General features: G+C 31.9%; 1 protein-coding gene across 3 annotated transcripts in view; it reads left to right on the forward strand.

Annotated features, from left to right (window-relative positions):
• The window catches only part of LOC148303302 (sodium/iodide cotransporter-like), a 67542-nt gene that overhangs the window by 34983 nt on the left and 20001 nt on the right, over positions 1–12558 (forward strand). Inside the window, exon 1 of one of the 3 annotated variants that reach the window (XM_088270226.1) lies at positions 9020–9346. The exons of 1 other annotated variant lie outside the window; for it this stretch is intronic. The gene's annotated coding sequence lies outside the window, so the exon portion shown is untranslated. Of the gene's footprint in view, positions 1–9019; positions 9347–12558 lie in introns of those variants that run through there. One more of the 3 variants, XM_088270225.1, reaches the window with a different exon arrangement.

Genomic DNA, 12558 nt, shown 5'->3' on the forward strand with positions numbered 1-12558 from the left:
TTACATATCCAGGCATATTGGTTTAGGTTTTAAATTCCACGAAAAAATAGTTTATACTCCATCTGTATTATAACTTCTCATTTATTCTGTTACTCTTTTCTTCTTTAGTCCAACGTCTTTACTACTTGACGCCATTATGGGTCTTGAAATTGCCAGGAAAGTGAAATACTCGCATATATCGCTCACTCCTTTCAAGAACGTCATAAATCAAAAAACTTGATTTTTCAGGAGAACGTTTTTAAAGTTTAAAAATATAATACAATGTTTTAAAAATAAATATCAAGCCACTGATTAAACATTTTACTGTGCAACAGATATTTTTAGGTTATACCTGAAGGTTTTTTCTTCATTTGAAAAATATTTAATTTATTTAAAAAAATAATTAAACAATACCTTTTCTTCGAAATGCAAAAAAACACTTTCTGCCCTGTAGCGGGTAAATATTAAGTTTAAAATATGTCTCTTTTGCTGGGATATAGTACATTTAATGGGCATTCCGAAAACATGCACAACTGAAAATTGACGATTTTTGATTTATGACGTTCTTGAAAGGAGTGAGCGATATGGGATATTATACGAACTATGCACAGTGGAATGTTCCTATGGTGGATTTGTGTACACCAAAGGAAAAAATGTGTGATTTGCTCCGCGGGTCGCCGGTTGGGCACCCTTGTTTTATTGTTTACATAATACATATACATATATAATATGCACGTCTCGAAGGTTCTGTAATTCTTACATTTTTCCAGTTTTTATATATTTTTTTCATTATTTAAAATTCTTTTGCACTATACAAACATGACATAAATTCAAATACATAAAAATATGAATAAAATACAAAAACAAAAAAAGATCCCACAAAGGCATGGCTTGTGTGTGGGAATAGAATATAATTTAGGTCATAGTAAAGGGCACTAGCAAGAATACAATAGTTATTTTAAGTAAAACTAGAATAATAGTGTTAATATAAAATACAAAAAATAAAAATACTATCAGAAAACCAAAAAAAAAATATTTTTAAAAAAATAAAATTAAAAACTTAAAAAAAGAAAAAAAAGATGGAAAAGTAAAAAGTAAAAAGTTAGCAAGCATGTACTACATGAGTGATACGTCTACAAGAAAAAAAGGAGCTTAAAATCTGTCTCTTCAATATTGATTTGCCGCACATTCGTCTGAGGGACTGTTGACTGCGTTGCAGTAAGTGAATTACGAGTTTTAATGCATTGATAAAATACAAAATAATAATAAAATTACATTGAAAAATATATGAAAAATTATAATAATCACTTTAAAAAAAACCTAATTCGACACATGCATCAATATTTCAGTGTTTAAATTTTTTTTTGGATAAATTCATTTAAATTATGTGTGGCAATTTGATTATAATCGTCTGCCCGGGCATTACGTACTTCCGTTTACATTATTACTATGGAAATGAAAAAAATATGTGTAAAACGAAGTATCTTGGTTTTAAGCACGCAAAATTATAGTCCATTATTTAGTGTTTATATAACAAGAAAAAAAAACGTGAAAAAATTGCTTCTAAAGTGTGGGAAAGATAATTACCGTAAGATGTTATATTGCTGACGTAGATGAAATATTATATCACTGGTTTTTCTGTTATGTTTCACGTCTGCACGCTCGGCTAACGTTCTGGAGGTCCAGGGTTCGATTCCCAGGGGCGGGGGGTCAAATAAATATAAAAAAGTGATTTTTCCACTCATGTTTATTCAATATTACCCCTGGACTGGTACCTGAAGCGGAGGGTTGATCACCTTTGCTTTATGTGGTAATGATCAAGATAACTGTTCTCGTCAGAACTTCGGGAAGCAGATCTGACTTGTGAGGATGCAAGGGAGCTGGCAGCCGACAGAAAAGCCTGGAGACAGTTTGTGGACTCCATATGCTCCACCTAGGGAGCGGATATGTTTTTTTTTACATGATGCAGTGCCCTATGCACCACTGAGTGCAGTTTTGAAGGAGAAGTTATTTTTCAAAAACAAATATATTTTTAAATTTACATATATATGTATATATATATATATATATATATATATATATATATATATATATATATATATATATATATATATATATATATATATATATATATATATATATATATATATATATATATATATATATATATATATATATATATATAAAAAAACTAACTAACTAACTAACCATCACGCCGCTTCCCCGCAGGGGTAGGCAGAGAGAATCGAACGCCACATCACTCTGTCTTTGCAAACATTCTTTGCCTCTTCTACATTCATGCATCTCCTCATACATACCCGACGATTATTACGACTCCTGACCCGGCCGCTTTCAAGTATTTGACATACCTGATTGTGCCAAGTTTTCCTCGGTCGTCCTCTGCTTCTTTTTCCTACTACATTCGCTCCATAAATTTGTTTAACCGTTCTTTCTTTTATATATATATATATATATATATATATATATATATATATATATATATATATGTATATATATATATATATATATATATATACACATGTACACATGATTGACAACCACACTACTTATTTTTTTGGAACTTTTAGATGTATTTATTAAACCCGAAACATTGTGTTTGAATCACTAGAATTTCACCAGAGACATATATATGATAAAATAAAATTGAGCAGAAACTCTTTTATTTGTATGTGAGGTCCGAATTCTTCTTCTTCTTCTTCTTTTTCTAGATCCTTAGGATCTGTTTGTGCTTCCGCTCCGGGATGTTGACTCCCAGCTGTCTTTCCACCTTTTTGGAGGTCTGCCTGGGGGTCTGCGTCCTTCAGGGATTACTTCAAGGGGATACTTGGAAGTCTGTCATCTGACTTTCTGTTTACATGATTTCACTTGATTCAATTGATCACTTTAACCATCCTATTACCCGTAAATTCATATATGTTGAGATGTTAAAAAAAGTAATATGTTATGTAGTAAATAACTAAATAAAACTTACGTTTACTGGTCAACAAAAACTAATTATGATTACACGCAAAGTTGATAGTTGAACGTAATAGAGCTTTAATCTACCGCTTTCCTGTTTGCTCACGTGTCAGTTTGGCGGATAAAGTAGGATGGACATATTTATGATAGGACAGGTAGCAAGGGAAATGTTTACTATACTCTCACATAATTAGCTTCTGTTGCTATTAGAAAACCGTACATAACAATCCTTTTACTTGTTGGTTTATCTTGACCTAGAACTGTGTATTAAATGCGTCGTAAGAAACCCACGAACAAGCCTGCCTAAACAGACCTTAAAGATTATTTACTGTTCTTTAGTAGAACTGTTCTCAAAGCTTAGTACACGGCTGCTTTGGGCCCTTGTAAGGTGCCATGTTTCACAGCCGTATAAGAGAACAGGAGCAATGCAGGCATTGTATAGGCGGCATTTGGTTTTCACCGAGTATAAATCCGATCTCCAGACAGCCTTCATACTGTTGAATGCGGACCCAGCGAGTCCTAATCGGTGTTTGCGGAGAATCTTAGGCGTGCGGTGGTTTGACTTTGTGAGGAATGAAGAGATAAGGCGTAGGACGCAGCAAATCTTGGTCACAACTGTCGTCAAAAAAAGGCGATTCAGTTGGCTTGGCCACGTACTCCGCATGCCTCCTGAGAGCCTTAATCAAGCTTGCCTCTTTTACAAGGCATCAGGTTCGCGCCGCCCAGGACGACCATTGCTGACAATTCGTCGGCAGTTCTCGTCAGAACTTCGCGACGCGGATCTGACTTGGGAGGATGCAAGGGAGCTGGCAGCCGACAGAAAAGCCTGGAGACAGTTTGTGGACTCCATATGCTCCACCTAGGGAGCGGATATGGTTATTATTATTATTTTAGTAGAACTTTATTCCATATTAAAATATGGAATTAAGTCTTAGGGACCAATAAATGATCAAATGCCATTTTTTTTTAAATCTCTGGCTCCGCTTATTCCCCTCCCTACAGATATCCATCTCATCCTGGCGAGCAGGAACCCAATTTTGTACAGACTGTTAGTTGTTTTTCTGAAATTAAATGCAATAAATTTATAGTTTATTTTATTATTAGATTAAAACCAATATTTTTAGCTTTTCCACTTTTTTATTTGACCAGCGACCGGGTTTCGTCGTTACCGACATCATCAGTCTGATGATGTCGGTAACGACGAAACCCGGTCGCTGGTCAAATAAAAAAGTGGAAAAGCTAAAAATATTGGTTTTAATCTAATAATAAATTAAAAATGCAATTCCATCACGAAGTGTCAGTGGATAATATAAATCTATTATAGTTTATCTTTATAATTTATAGTCTATCACATTTTATAATTAAGAATTCAATTAACTTGACATTGGCAAATGCATAGTATTACATGTGCAACGCCATTCCATATTAAAGTCTTGGGGACATTCGACGAAAACGAATTTAAAATCTGAAATATTTCATAATCAAAATTGTGCCCAGTCATATATATAATCAAAGGGACAATCCAATCTTGATATATTAACATTTAAAATTACTGCCGGTACGTGGAATATTGTGGATGAGTATCATCGCTGAACAACAAACTAGACAAAATATCGAAATCCTTTAGTTTTGCAGAGACCCACCAAGCCACCTTGTGTGTCTTGTCGGTGGAGATCTTTTTGAATACATTTTTCATTATTTTTAACCATTTTAACCTAATATACACACAAAAGAGAGAAAAATTAAGAATATAAACATTTTACAATTTTCATTAAATACATCTTGATCATTCGCCCATTCTTTTATTTTGCCTTTGTTCCATATTTCATTTTGACCTCTAACCTCCGTCGGCAACAAATTAAAAATGTTAGGAACGATATATTGCAGTTGCATTTATTATTTTCCTTGCTTATTATGTAAGGTTTATAGATCAACTATCGGATTTTGTTTCTTCTAGCTAAAACATGTTTTTATTTTAATCTGTTTTGGGAACAGGAGGGGTAATCTACCGTGGGCCAATCAGGAACTTGTCAGCATTTGCTCGTTACTGGGAGGAAACCATGTAGAACTCCTCAGGAGAAGGCCGACTGCTGACTGTAGCAGATGTTTCATCTCAAGTTGACACACCTGTCAAGTGAAAGATGTTAGAAATTATGGAGTAGCTCGGTGTTCTATCCTCTTTACTTACTCCCACAGATCTTTAGCCAGCGAGAGTGATCACGAGCGCTTGCCCAGTCCTTCAATTCTTGCCTCTTGCCTCGTGCGAATGTTTAAATATGCAGTTAGAGAAAAAACAGTTTTCAGATCATATGGAACACCGTATATTTCGAGTCGGTATTGATTTAAGTCGACCTTGCCAAGCGAGTTATCGACAATTAGTTTCGTGTACTTATCGTGTAAGGTAACCCATTTCCAAAGGTCATGTTGTGATATGACTTCTTAGTTGAAAATATTCGGCAGGTAACGTATCTACCGAACATTTCCAAGGGTTATGTTGTGATATGACTTCTTAGTTGGAAATATTCGGTAGGTAGCGTATCTACCGAATATTTCCAAGGGTCATGTTGTGATATGACTTCTTATGTAGTAGAAAATATTCGGTAGGTAGCGTATCTGCCGAATATTTCCAAGGGTTATGTTGTGATATGACTTCTTATGTAGTTGAAAATATTTGGTAGGTAACACATCTACCTAATATTTCTAAGGGTTATGTTGTGATATGACTTCTTAGTTGGAAATATTCGGTAGGTAGCGTATCTACCGAATATTTCCAAGGGTCATGTTGTGATATAACTTCTTATACAGTTGAAAATATTCGGTAGGTAACACATCTACCGAATATTTCCAAGGGTTATGTTGTGATATGACTTCTTAGTTGGAAATATTCGGTAGGTAGCGTATCTACCGAATATTTCCAAGGGTCATGTTGTGATATGACTTCTTATGTAGTTGAAAATATTTGGTAGGTAACACATCTACCGAACATTTCCAAGGGTTATGTTGTGATATGACTTCTTAGTTGGAAATATTCGGTAGGTAGCGTATCTACCGAATATTTCCAAGGGTCATGTTGTGATATGACTTCTTATGTAGTTGAAAATATTCGGTAGGTAACACATCTACCGAATATTTCCAAGGGTTATGTTGTGATATGACTTCTTAGTTGGAAATATTCGGTAGGTAGCGTATCTACCGAATATTTCCAAGGGTTATGTTGTGGTATGACTTCTTAGTTGAAAATATTCGGAAGGTAACGTATTTAAATTTTTGATTATAAATGAATTTGAATATAATTTTAATGTTTTTTAATGTTAAATCAATCAATAAATTTTTGAGTCTACTGAGTTTTATTTTATTATTGAAAAAAACACATAAATAACAATTTTGAGACAATTGTTTCGCCTAGTTATGGCTTTTTTAAACACTTGTCACAAAATTGATTTTTATTTGTTTTTTCAACAATAAAATACAACTTCGTACACTAAAAAATCAGTGTTTGATCAAACATTTAATACATAAATTAAAATGGAGTTCCTTGAATGTTTTTCGCAGATACTTTGTGGCAAATTTTATAATATGTAAAACCCTTATCCGCACCCAAATGGTGCATAGGGCACTGTCATATAAACGCAGAGTTATCTTGATCGTTTATACATGAAGGAAAGGTGATCAGCCCTCCGCTTCAGGTACCAGTCCATGGTAATTTTGAATAAATATAACAGTGAAAAAATCACTAATATTTATTTTACCCCCCTTGGGAATCGAACCCGGAACCTCCAGAACGGTAGCCGAGCGTGCTGACCATTACACTACGGAGGCGGATAAAATATATAATTATATATAATATATATAATTATAAACTATATAAAATAAAACAACTTTTAACCACTTTTTAATGGTACACTTTATCCAACCAGTTTCGACAAGAGCCTTGTCATCAACAGAGTTTATGTACTAAATTCTAAAACATTTAAATACCTGCTCATAGTTGATTATTTTAATTTTTTAAAAGTTTAAAATGGAGTTCAAAAAATTAAACGGCAAATACTTACATTTATATATTTTTTTTACTCAAACGACGATCGTCAAATCGATATGAAGACGTCTAACTCGAATTCAAACGTCTAATAATAGTCGAGCGAATGTCACGGTCTAGTCGGGTGTAGTTCGAGGTTGGGTTTTAATTTATTTTGTCGTTTTTACTACAGTGAACCAAGTTGACCCAAAGACAAGTCACATATGTAAATGTACCATAGGTACACTGCCGTACGAATCGCAAAGGGAATAACGGTGTTTCACGTTTTTATGAAGAATTCGATTTAAATAAGTTGAGAAAATAAGAGATTAACTTCATTCAAAGTTATTTTTACATTTTGATGTATTAAGGATTCATTCACCTCTACGAATATCTAGATAAGTTTTTATGATCACCTGTCGATGTAAACATCTGTAGTTTTCGAAACTAGTAGGGTGAAATAAAATGAAACTCAATAAGTGTCTAATATTTGTTTTATATCGCTCACTCAAGAACGTCATAAATAAAAAATCATGTAACTATGAATGAAAATGTACTATATCCCAGCAAAAGAGGCATATTTTAAACTTAATATTTACCCGCTACAGGGCAGAAAGTGTTGTTTTTGCATTTTGAAGAAAAGGTATTGTTTAATTATTTTTTTGAATGAACTAAATATTTTTCCACTGCAGAAAAAAACAACAGCAGCAGATTTGTGAACAAGTATTTGGACACACTCAAAATGTTGTAAGAAAAACTTGAATTAAAAATACGCACATTTGATTGACGCACTCCTTACTCACGTCATAATGAACTTTTTCTGATGACAATAATTGTCATAATGATCGATTTCACCAATTATTGGTATAAATGAGTACCCACTTAAATTAGCATTCAACAGTTCTCACTTGTTAAATTCGCTTTCAAATGTACGATGCATAATGTTTAATAATTATTTTCTAAGCGCTATAATAGGAGGAGTAAAATGATTGCAGTCAAAATGTATTTATTTCTTTATTTTTACATATTATATACATATGTAAGTCAAACATATGACATTCCCGATGAGTAATTTCTATTTTAATTTTGGGACATGGGATTAAGGTTAACAAGACTGGAACACAAATAATAAAGTTACCAAAAAAATAACCAAAACAATTTATATAGGAATGGGAAAATCGTTAACATGAAAAAATATATGTACACAAAAGAATAGCGATATTATAATATTTCAAGAGCGAATTTGGCAAATTCATTTTATAAAATTATCGCTTAGTTGTAACATTGATCTCATTTTAGCACTGTTCCCTTCAAAATTATGCTAAAAATATTTTTAAAGTGAACTCAATGAATTTTATATATGTATATACTTATTTATATAATTTTTTTGACATCTCATCAATAATGAAGAAGAATATGGAAGTCTGTGCATTTACGGGGATGACGACCGTCATAGGTTGGTTTCAAGTGATCCCTTTACACACGTGTAACACTCACCAATTCTACCCATTATTGACAACCACACAACTCAAATTCTTGGAAGTCCTATATATATATATATATATATATATGTATGAACCAACTTAGAAACCTTGTTCTTGAATCAATAGAACTTCACAATTGGTGAGATGTAAAGAAGCTTTTTATTAAACAGAAGCTCTTATATTAGTATGTGAAGTCCGAATCCTGGATTATAATTACACACATGAGAGACGCCAGAAAATAGCATTTTCATTTTTTTTATCTGCTGGGAATCGGAGTAATGGTAAGATTAGTGATTTTGATTTGATTATTATTTTAATTGACATGTCATCGTACTTTTTTTAATGATTTGGGGTCCATCGTTTTGCTTCCAAGCAAATGGGATTTGTCTCGTTAACGGGCTGATGAATAGCACAAACCCATCGGTATATATATTAGTATCTTGTCACTAAATGTTGCCGTCTCGCTCTGCACCATGCCCCTCGTAACGAGCGAGGTGAGACGGCGATATAACTGGTTTCGCTGTGGTAGCCCCGAAGTGAGCTAAACCGCCGCTGAAAGTTTAGTATACCGCCGGGATTCGAAAACGAAGCATCGAAACGCGCCTTCCGCTCTAGAAAAACAAATTTCGAAACGCGAATTTCGCTAATTAAAAATTGTCAACGATAATAACAGTCGAATACAATAAAACATTTAAATTAAAATAAATATTGTGGAGAGTGCGAAAAAGTGATTTTAATTACTATGACGGTAATTTAATAATCCTATATTTATTTTTCGTAAAATGGCAATATAATTTTTTATTATTGAACAAGTGTACTGATAAATATTGGTGATTTTACACTCTGATATTAATTTAATATAGTGCAGGAGAGATCACCCTGCCTCCATGTAAGTAACGATCAAGATGACACTGCATCAATGCGATGCAGTGCCCTATGCACCATTGGGTGCGGATAAGGGTTAGAAGAAGAACTAATATACTAACCGTGAAGCTGCTTTCCCGCAGGGGTGTGCAGAGAGAATATAACGCTACACTAAATTGTTTTTACATATATTCTTAGCCTTTTCCACATTCATGCTTGTCATCATACTCAGTTTTCTCCGGTCTTCCTCTGCTACTTTTTTCAATTAGATTCGCCTCATAAATTTGTTTGACCGGTATTTCCTCACTTCCACATTTCCAAAACATTTCCATCACATATTATTTTTATACAGTAAAACAAATTTATGGAGTGAATGTGATTGGTAATTGAAGCAGAAGAAACCCGAGGAGAATTTGGCATGATAAGTATGTTAAATACTTCAAAGTGGTCAGGTCGGGAGTTGGAATAATTGGCGGGTATGTATAATGAGAAGCACAAATGCGGAAGAGGTGAAGATTGTTTGCTATGATTGATTGGTGTAGCGTTCTATTCTCTCTGCCTACCCCTGCGGGGAAGCGGCATGATAGTGAGATAGATTGGATATACATTAGAAGTAAAAAAAGGTTTTAATTGATTGAGAGACAGTAAATTTCTCCAGGATAAAAAAAAAACACATTTATATATTTAAATATATATATATGTATATATATATATATATATATATATATATATATATATATATATATATATATATATATATATATATATATATATATATATATATATATATATATATATATATATATATATATATATATATATATATATATATATATATATATATATATATATATATATATATATATATATATATATATATATATATATATATATATATATATATATATATATATATATATATATATATATATATATATATATATATATATATATATATATATATATATATATATATATATATATATATATATATATATATATATATATATATATATATATATATATATATGTATGTTTATTAATCCTGAATATAAAATTGGTTAGGCAAAGACAAAGTGGTGTGGCGTTCTATTCTCTCTGCTTACCCAGGCGGAGAAGTGGTTGATGGTTAGTTAGATTAGATATAAAGTAGAAAAAGACATTTTAATTGAGGGACAGTGATTTTCTCACGGATTAAAAAAAATAAATAAAAATAAAGTTTTTTTTATTTTTTAGATTTTTAAAAAAATATATGTTTATTAATGCTATAATTTAAATTTAAAACAAGTTGACCCCTTCAGTTGTTCATATAAAATTATTGTTATAGCATTGTCCTTAAGTAATCACTATAAAATATGAAAATTATTGCATAATTAAATTATATGCATATGTTTTACTAAGGTTACAATATTTAAAAAAAATATATTATGTGGGTGTGTAATAGGTATCGTCTTCCGCAATATTTCAACGTTTATCTTATTTAATAGATATATCACAACATAGATAGGAAGAATATGGATGTCTGAATATGGGCTTACGACCTGTCATATGATGGTTTTAGTGATCACTTTACACACGTGTAACATACGCCATTCTACCTATGATTGACAAGCACACTATATAAATTTTGGAAGTTGTATTTATGCTTAAATTGACAAATTTTTGATAACCTTACACCTTATAATATTCGTTATTTGATTTTATTATTACAGGATATTCTTATTTACAAAAAAAATCCTACACAGACGTTGTTTTTTATGTACTATTTAAAAAATTACAATAAGCTTGCTTTAAGAATTAATAAGAAGTGTTTTTTCCCCCCCTGGGAATCGAACACAGGACCTCCAGAACGGTAGCCGAGCGTGCTGACCATTACACTACGGAGGCGGACAAAATATAACAATACCTACTAAAACTTAATTTTTGCTTCCCTCATTTTTACGTTTTCCCGCTTTTTACGACAAACCAAATCGACAAAATAACGACAATTTTTTTTTGTTTAATTCAACAATACTAAAACTTAATTTTTGCTTCACCCATTTTTACGTTTTTCCGCTTTTTACGTCTAGGAATTCTATTCCTGTTTTACCTTCATCAACGCACATTTTCTCTACTTTTACGTTGTCTACGATTAAGAATCTACGTGTTTTGATCATAAATCAATATTCTTCTTCTTTTTGTGCATAGGACACTGCGTCGTATCGAAGTAGCGTCATTATGATCGTTACTTACATGAAAGCTAGGTACCAATCCAAGGTTACATTGAATCAATTAATTCATTGATGCTATAGTGCTAAAATGAGATCAATGTTAAAATTTAATTTTTATGTGATAACATGAATTTGCCAAATTCGCCATTAAAATATTCAAATTTCTCTACTCTTTTGTATGTACATATTTTCAAGGTGACAATTTTCCTATTATACAAATCGATTACTCCATTCAACAACGTCATATTTCAAAAATCGTCCATTTTCAGTTGTGTATGTTTTCGGAATGCCCAGAAAATGTACTATATCCCAGCAAAAGCGGCATATTTTTAACTTAATATCTACCCGCTACAGGGCAGAAAATGTTGTTTTTGCATTTTGAAGAAAAGGTATTGTTTAATAATTTTTTTAAATATACTAAATATTTTTCAAATGGGGAAAAAACATTCAGGTTTTACCTGAAAAGATGCGTTGCAGAGTAAAAAGTTCAATAAGTGGCTTCATATTTATTTTTAATACATTTTATTTTATTTTTAAACTTTAATAATGATCTCCTGAAAAATGAAGTTTTTTGATAAATGACGTTGTTGAAAGCAGTAAGCGATATACTTGTACTACGAGTCGGCTAGAAACCTTGAATTATTTTATATAATACAATACATAATGAAAGTATCCTCCCTGTGGAGAAGAGGCAAGATGGTTAGTTAGTTCAAGTGAGGTGAATTAAAGAAATAGGATTTATAAAACGTTAAAGAAAAAATTAATACAAAAATAAAACATAATTAAATCAAATAACATACTTTTTTGCCAAATATATTTTATTCGACCAGTGACTGGGTTTTGCCGTTACCGACATCATCAGAGAGGTCAAATAAAAGGTCGGGAACGACGAAAACCGGTCACTGGTCAAATAAAATATGTATGGAAAAAAATGTTATTTTATTATATAAACTGCGGATCCACTAGGAAATATCAGTCCAAAATTTATATCTAAAAATAAAACCACTTGTGTAAGACCACTTTTGAG

Source organism: Brachycentrus maculatus, unplaced genomic scaffold (assembly GCF_059751285.1).
Source record: "Brachycentrus maculatus isolate JH-2025_06_01 unplaced genomic scaffold, ASM5975128v1 h1tg000374l, whole genome shotgun sequence".
NCBI lineage: Eukaryota > Metazoa > Arthropoda > Insecta > Trichoptera > Brachycentridae > Brachycentrus > Brachycentrus maculatus.